Raw genomic sequence first — 6,011 nt, forward strand, 5'->3', positions numbered from 1 at the left:
TTCCCAGTTCTAGACTAGAAGAGGGCTTAGTCTGTCCCTGTCATTTCTTCTTCTATCAGGGTTTCCTCCCAAGCATTCACATTTCAGAGTCCCTTCCCTAGCTCCCTGGACCAGAGATGCTCAGAAGTTCTGCCAGAGGCCACTCCCCAGCCTGTGATGTGCTTCCACAAAGTTTAAATTGAGCTTGTTGGATTGTTACCTTTGCAAATGTCAGCTAAGGTCAGATAAAATCAAGACAAGAAGAATCTGAGGTGAACTGCAAGCTGAGTTTAGAAGGAGGTAGAAAGGAAAGATGAGCAGAGGAAGCCAACAACAACAAAGATTAGAAGAGGAACATTAGAGACAAAGAGCAACAGAGGGGCCGTGGGGCAAGTGAGAAGTCTGTTGGGGCACAGCTGGGACGGAGCCTTCCCGAGGGCAACGGTGTCTTTGTGAATCTCCTACATAGCTGCATCTCCGTGCCTTGCTGTCAAAATGAGCCAATATGTAATTTGATAGTAAAGGTTTAGGTAATGTCCTGCAAAAGAAATAGACGCCATTAACCTATTTAAACAGCAATTATATCATATGCCAGGCATTGCACTGAAAAGTCTGGTATTCAGAGCAGACCATGATCCCATTTCCATCTCGAGGAGCTTCCGGTTTCATGAAGGAAAAGAATTACATAAAACCAGTTTAAAATGCAATATAGACATGTCAGAAACCAGATGACACGATACGGGGCTTTGGAAAGACCTTGCATCTAGTCTGAGTGGAAGACAATTGTGATTGGGGAGACAGTCCAGAGAAGGGGTCTTAAAGAAAAAAGGGGAGTCAACCATGACACAAGCAATCGAAGACACCAGAAGAAAACAAGAAAGGATACAGAGGCAAGAGTCAGCATTATTGGGAGGTGGCAGCAAGGAGTTCGCTGAACCCCAGATCCCAATGCTGATGCGATTTGGAGGGGCTGGGGCTGGGGTGGAATGGGAAGGGGGAGAAAGGGAGACAGTAAATGATAAAAGGGTTCTGTACTGGGGACAGCACCATGGGTAAAGCACTTGCTGTGCAAGAATGAGGTCCTGGGTTCAACCCCCAGAGCCCACTCTTCTTTTTTTTTTTTTTCAAGAAAAAGGAGCATTAAAGTATACTTGCAGCTCCAACATTAGATGGAGACAAAAAGAAGCAAATTCACCCAGAAGGACTAGAGGACAGGAAATAATCAAACGGAGAGCCCAAATCAACAAAATAGAAACAAAACAATACAAAGACTCAATGAGACAAGAGTTGGTTCTCCCAGAAAATCAACAAAATGGACAAACCTTTATCCAAACTAGCCAAAAGGCAGAAATAAAGTGGGGGACATGACAGACACAGAGAAAACCCACAGAATCATCAGGTCATATTTCAAAAACCTGTACTCCACAAAATTGGAAAACTTGAAGGAAATGAACAATCTTCTTGATAAATATCACTTACTAAATTAAATCAACCCAGATAAGCAAATTAAACAGACCTATAACTGCTAAAAAAAAAAAAAAAGATAGAAACAGTCATCAAAAGTCTCCCAACCAAAAAAAAAGCCCAGGCTCAGGGGTTTCAGTGCAGAATTCTACAAGATTTTCAAAGAAGAACTAATATCAATACTCCTCAAATTGTTCCACACAATAGAAACAGAAGGAGCATTGCCAAATTCTTTTTATAAGGTTATAATTACCCTAATACCCAAACCACACAAAGACATTACTAAGAAAGAGAATTACAGACCAATCTCACTCATGAACATTGATGCTAAAATACTGGCAAACCAAATCCAAGAACACAATCAGAAAAATCATCCACCATGATCAAGTCAGCTTCATCCCAGAGATGCAGGGATGGTTCAACATACAAAAATCTGTCAATGAAATCCACCATATAAACAAACTGGAGAAAAAAAAACAAATGATCATCTCATTAGATGCTAAAAAAGCCTTTGATAAAATACAACATCTCTTCATGACAAAGATCTTAGAGAGAGCAGGGATACAAGGAACATACCTAAACATAATAAAGGCAATATCCAGCAAGCCAAAAGTCAACATCAAACTAAATGGAGAGAAACTAAAAGCGACCCCACTGAAATCAGGAACAAGACAAGGTTGTCCACTCTCTCCATATCTATTCAATATAGTTCTTGAGGTTCCAGCTAGAGCAATAAGACAACAAAAGGAGATCAAGGGGTTACACATCGGAAAAAGAAGTCAAACTCTCACTATATGCTGATGATATGATTCTTTACATAAGTGATCCCAAAAATTATACTAAGGAATTTCTACAACTCATAAACACCTTCAGTAATGTAGCAGGATACAAGATTTACTCAAAAAAATTAGTAGCCCTCCTGTACACAGATGATAAATGGACTGAGAAAATCAGAGAAACATCACCTTTCACAATAGCCACAAATAGCATAAAATATCTTGGAGTAACTCTAACCAAACAAGTGGAAGACCTGTATGACAAGAACTTTAAATCTTTAAAGAAAGAAATTGAAGAAGACACGAGAAAATGGAAAGCTCTCCCATGCTCTTGGGTAGGTAGAATTAACATAGTAAAAATGGCAATCTTACCAAAAGCAATCTACAGATTCAATGGAATGCCCAGTAAAATTCTTCACAGACCTCCAAAGAACAATACTCAACTTCATATGGAAAAGCAAAATACCCAGGAAAGCCAAAACAGTCATGTGCAATAAAAGAACTTCTGGAGGCATCACAATCCCTGACTTCAAACTCTACTACAGAGCTACAGTATTGAAAACAGGCTGGTACTGGCATAAAAACAGACAGGAGGACCAATAGAACCGATTCAAAGACCCAGATATCAATCCACACACCTACGACCATCTCATTTTTGACAAGAAGCAAAAAATATCAAATGGAAAAAAGCATATTCAACAAATGGTGCTGGCATAACTGGATATCAATATGTAGAAGAATGAAAATAGATCCGGTTGAGTTGCACACAACTCAAGCCCAAATGGATCAAAGACCTCAACATAAAACCAACCACACTGAACCTCAAAGAAGAGAAAGTGGGAAGCACACTTGAATGCATTGGCACAGGGAACCACTTCCTAAACATAACCCCAGCGGCACAGACACTGAGAAAAACAATTAATAAATGGAACCTCCTGAAACTGAGAAGATTCTGTAAAGCAAAGGACAAGGTCAACAAGACAAAGAGGCAGCTTATATGATAGGAAAAGATCTTCACTAACCCCACATCAGACAGCGGGCTGATCTCCAAAATATACAAAGAACTTAAGAAACTGGTCATTAGAAGAACAAATAATCCAATAAAAAATGGAGTACAGACCTAAACAGAGAACTCTCAACAGAGGAATCTAAAATGGCTGAAAAACACTTAAGGAAATGCTCAACATCCTTAGTCATCAGAGAAATGAAAATCAAAACAACTCTGAGATTCCATCTTATACCTGTCAGAATGGCCAAGATCAAAAACACTGTTGAGGCCGGGTGATGGTGGCGCACGCCTTTAATCCCAGCACTCGGGAGGCAGAGGCAGGTGGATCTCTAGGAGTTCGAGACCAGCCTGGTCTACAGAGCTAGTTCCAGGACAGGCTCCAAAGCCACAGAGAAACCCTGTCTCCAAAAAACAAAACAAAACAAAACAAAACAAAACAAAAAAAAACCACTGTTGACAACTTATGCTGGAGAAGATGTGGGCTAAAGGAAACACTCCTGCATTGCTGGTAGGAGTGCAAACTGGTACAGCTGCTTTGGATATTAGTGTGGCGATTTCTCGGAAAATTAGGAAACAATCTACCTCAAAACCCAGCAATACCATTTTTGGGTGTATACCCAAAGGATGCTCAATTGTACCACAAGGACATGTGCTCAACTATGTTCATAGCTTGTTATAGCCAGGACCTGGAAACAACCTAAATGCCCTTCGACCAAAGAATGGATAAGAAAAACGTGCTACATTTACACAATGGAGCATTACATAACAGAAAAAAATAATGACATCTTGAAATCTGCAGATAAATGGATGGAACTATAAAACATCATATTGAGCCGGGCGATGGTGACGCACGCCTTTAATCCCAGCACTCGGGAGGCAGAGGCAGGTGGATCTCTGAGAGTTCGAGACCAGCCTGGTCTACAGAGCGAGTTCCAGGACAGGCTCCAAAGCCACAGAGAAACCTTGTCTCGAAAAACCAAAAAAAAAAAAAAATCATATTGAGTGAGGCAACCCAGACCCAGAAAGACAATTATCATATGGACTCACTCATAAGTGGCATTTAGACATAAAGCAAAGAAAAACCAGCCTGCAATTCACAATCCCAGAGAACCTAGACAACAAAGAGGATCCTAAGAGAGGCATACATTTATCTAATTGACATGGGAAATAAAAAATACTAGGTCTCTTGAGTAAATGGGGATCATGGGGACCATGGGAGAGGGTAGACAGGGAGTGGGGAGGAAGCAAGAGGAATGGAGAAAAAAATATGGCTCAATAAAAACAATAAGAAAATTTAAGAAAAAAACCCCTATCTCTGATCAAAAGTACTCAATCTGAAAAGCATATATAAACAGGATATATAGAGGTCCTGTGGTGGGGAGTATAAAATAATAATAATAAAATAAGAAATAAACAGGATGTATGCCAGCCTGTGATGCTTAATTTAAAATGTCAATTTAATCAGAGCAAATAAGACAGGAGATTAGCATAGCATATGTCTGAAGGTATATATGATAGCATTTCTAAAAGATAACTAGGTCATAAGATGTAACTGGAGGTTTTTCTCCCACCCACCAGTTCCCAAATAAACACTCAGAAGCTTAATTACAAATTGTTTGACCTATTAGCTCAGGCTTATTATTAACTAACTTTTACAACTTAACGCATTTCTAATATTCTATATTTTACCAAGAGGCTCATGGCTTGTTACCTCACACCTTGCTTCTCCAGTGGCAGCCAGCATCTCCCTCGACTCTGCCTTCTTTTTCCCTTTATCTTTGCTTGGATTTTCTGCCTGGCTCTATTCTGCCTGGATGTTGGCCAAATCTGCTTTTTTATTAGCCAATGGTAATAAAACATATTCACAGCATACAGAAGGGCATCCCACATCAATCAAGGCTCTGCCCTAATGTATGAATGACTGTGATGGATTCATAATACGATAGTATTGAGGCTGGGGAGATGGCTTATTCAGTACAGTGCTTGATGCGCAAGCATCGCGACCTGAGTTTGCTCTCTCAGAACCCATATTACAAAGAACAGAATGAGGAAGAGGAAGAGGAAGATGAGGAGGAGAAAGAAAAGCCTGGTGATGTATATCTATAATCCCTCTGGAAAGAGGACTGGAGGATCCAAGGGCTTGTAAGCCAGCCATTCTACTGAACCATCAAGCTCCACATTTGAAGAGAGATCCTGCCTCAAAAAAATAAGATGAAGAATGATTAAGGAATACATTGAATGTCGACTTATGTTCTGCTCCACATCATAAACGATATGACAGTATTATTAGGAGGGGGTGAAAGAAAGTAAATGGGGCCTCATTAGAAAAGTAGGCCACTGGGGGCCTTGGGGCTATTTCTTGTCCTGATCACTTCTGATGTCATGTTCTCTCTAGTTCTTGGCCTCCATACTGTGAACATCTCTTATCAGTCCATACACTGCCCCTGCTATGATTTTCTGCCCAAGGGTACAGAGGCAAATGGACACAGCTAGAGCCCTCTGAATTCATGAGGCAAAATAAATCCTTCCTTCTTTCAAAAGCTGCTTATGGGCCAACGAAATGGTGCAGTGGTGTCTGCTGCCAAGCCTAGCAACCTGAGTTGGATCTCTGGGGCAAACATGGCGGAGTAGAAGAACTGACTCCCACAAACTGACCTCTGACCTGCAAGTGTTTGCCGTGCCACACTTGAGTGTGGGTGCACTTGCACACACACGTACACATGCTAAACAAATTTCTTTTTTTTTCACTTTTTTTTATTAAATTTTATTATTCAATTAAGGAT

This window comes from Microtus ochrogaster, chromosome 7, assembly GCF_000317375.1.
Source record: "Microtus ochrogaster isolate Prairie Vole_2 chromosome 7, MicOch1.0, whole genome shotgun sequence".
NCBI lineage: Eukaryota > Metazoa > Chordata > Mammalia > Rodentia > Cricetidae > Microtus > Microtus ochrogaster.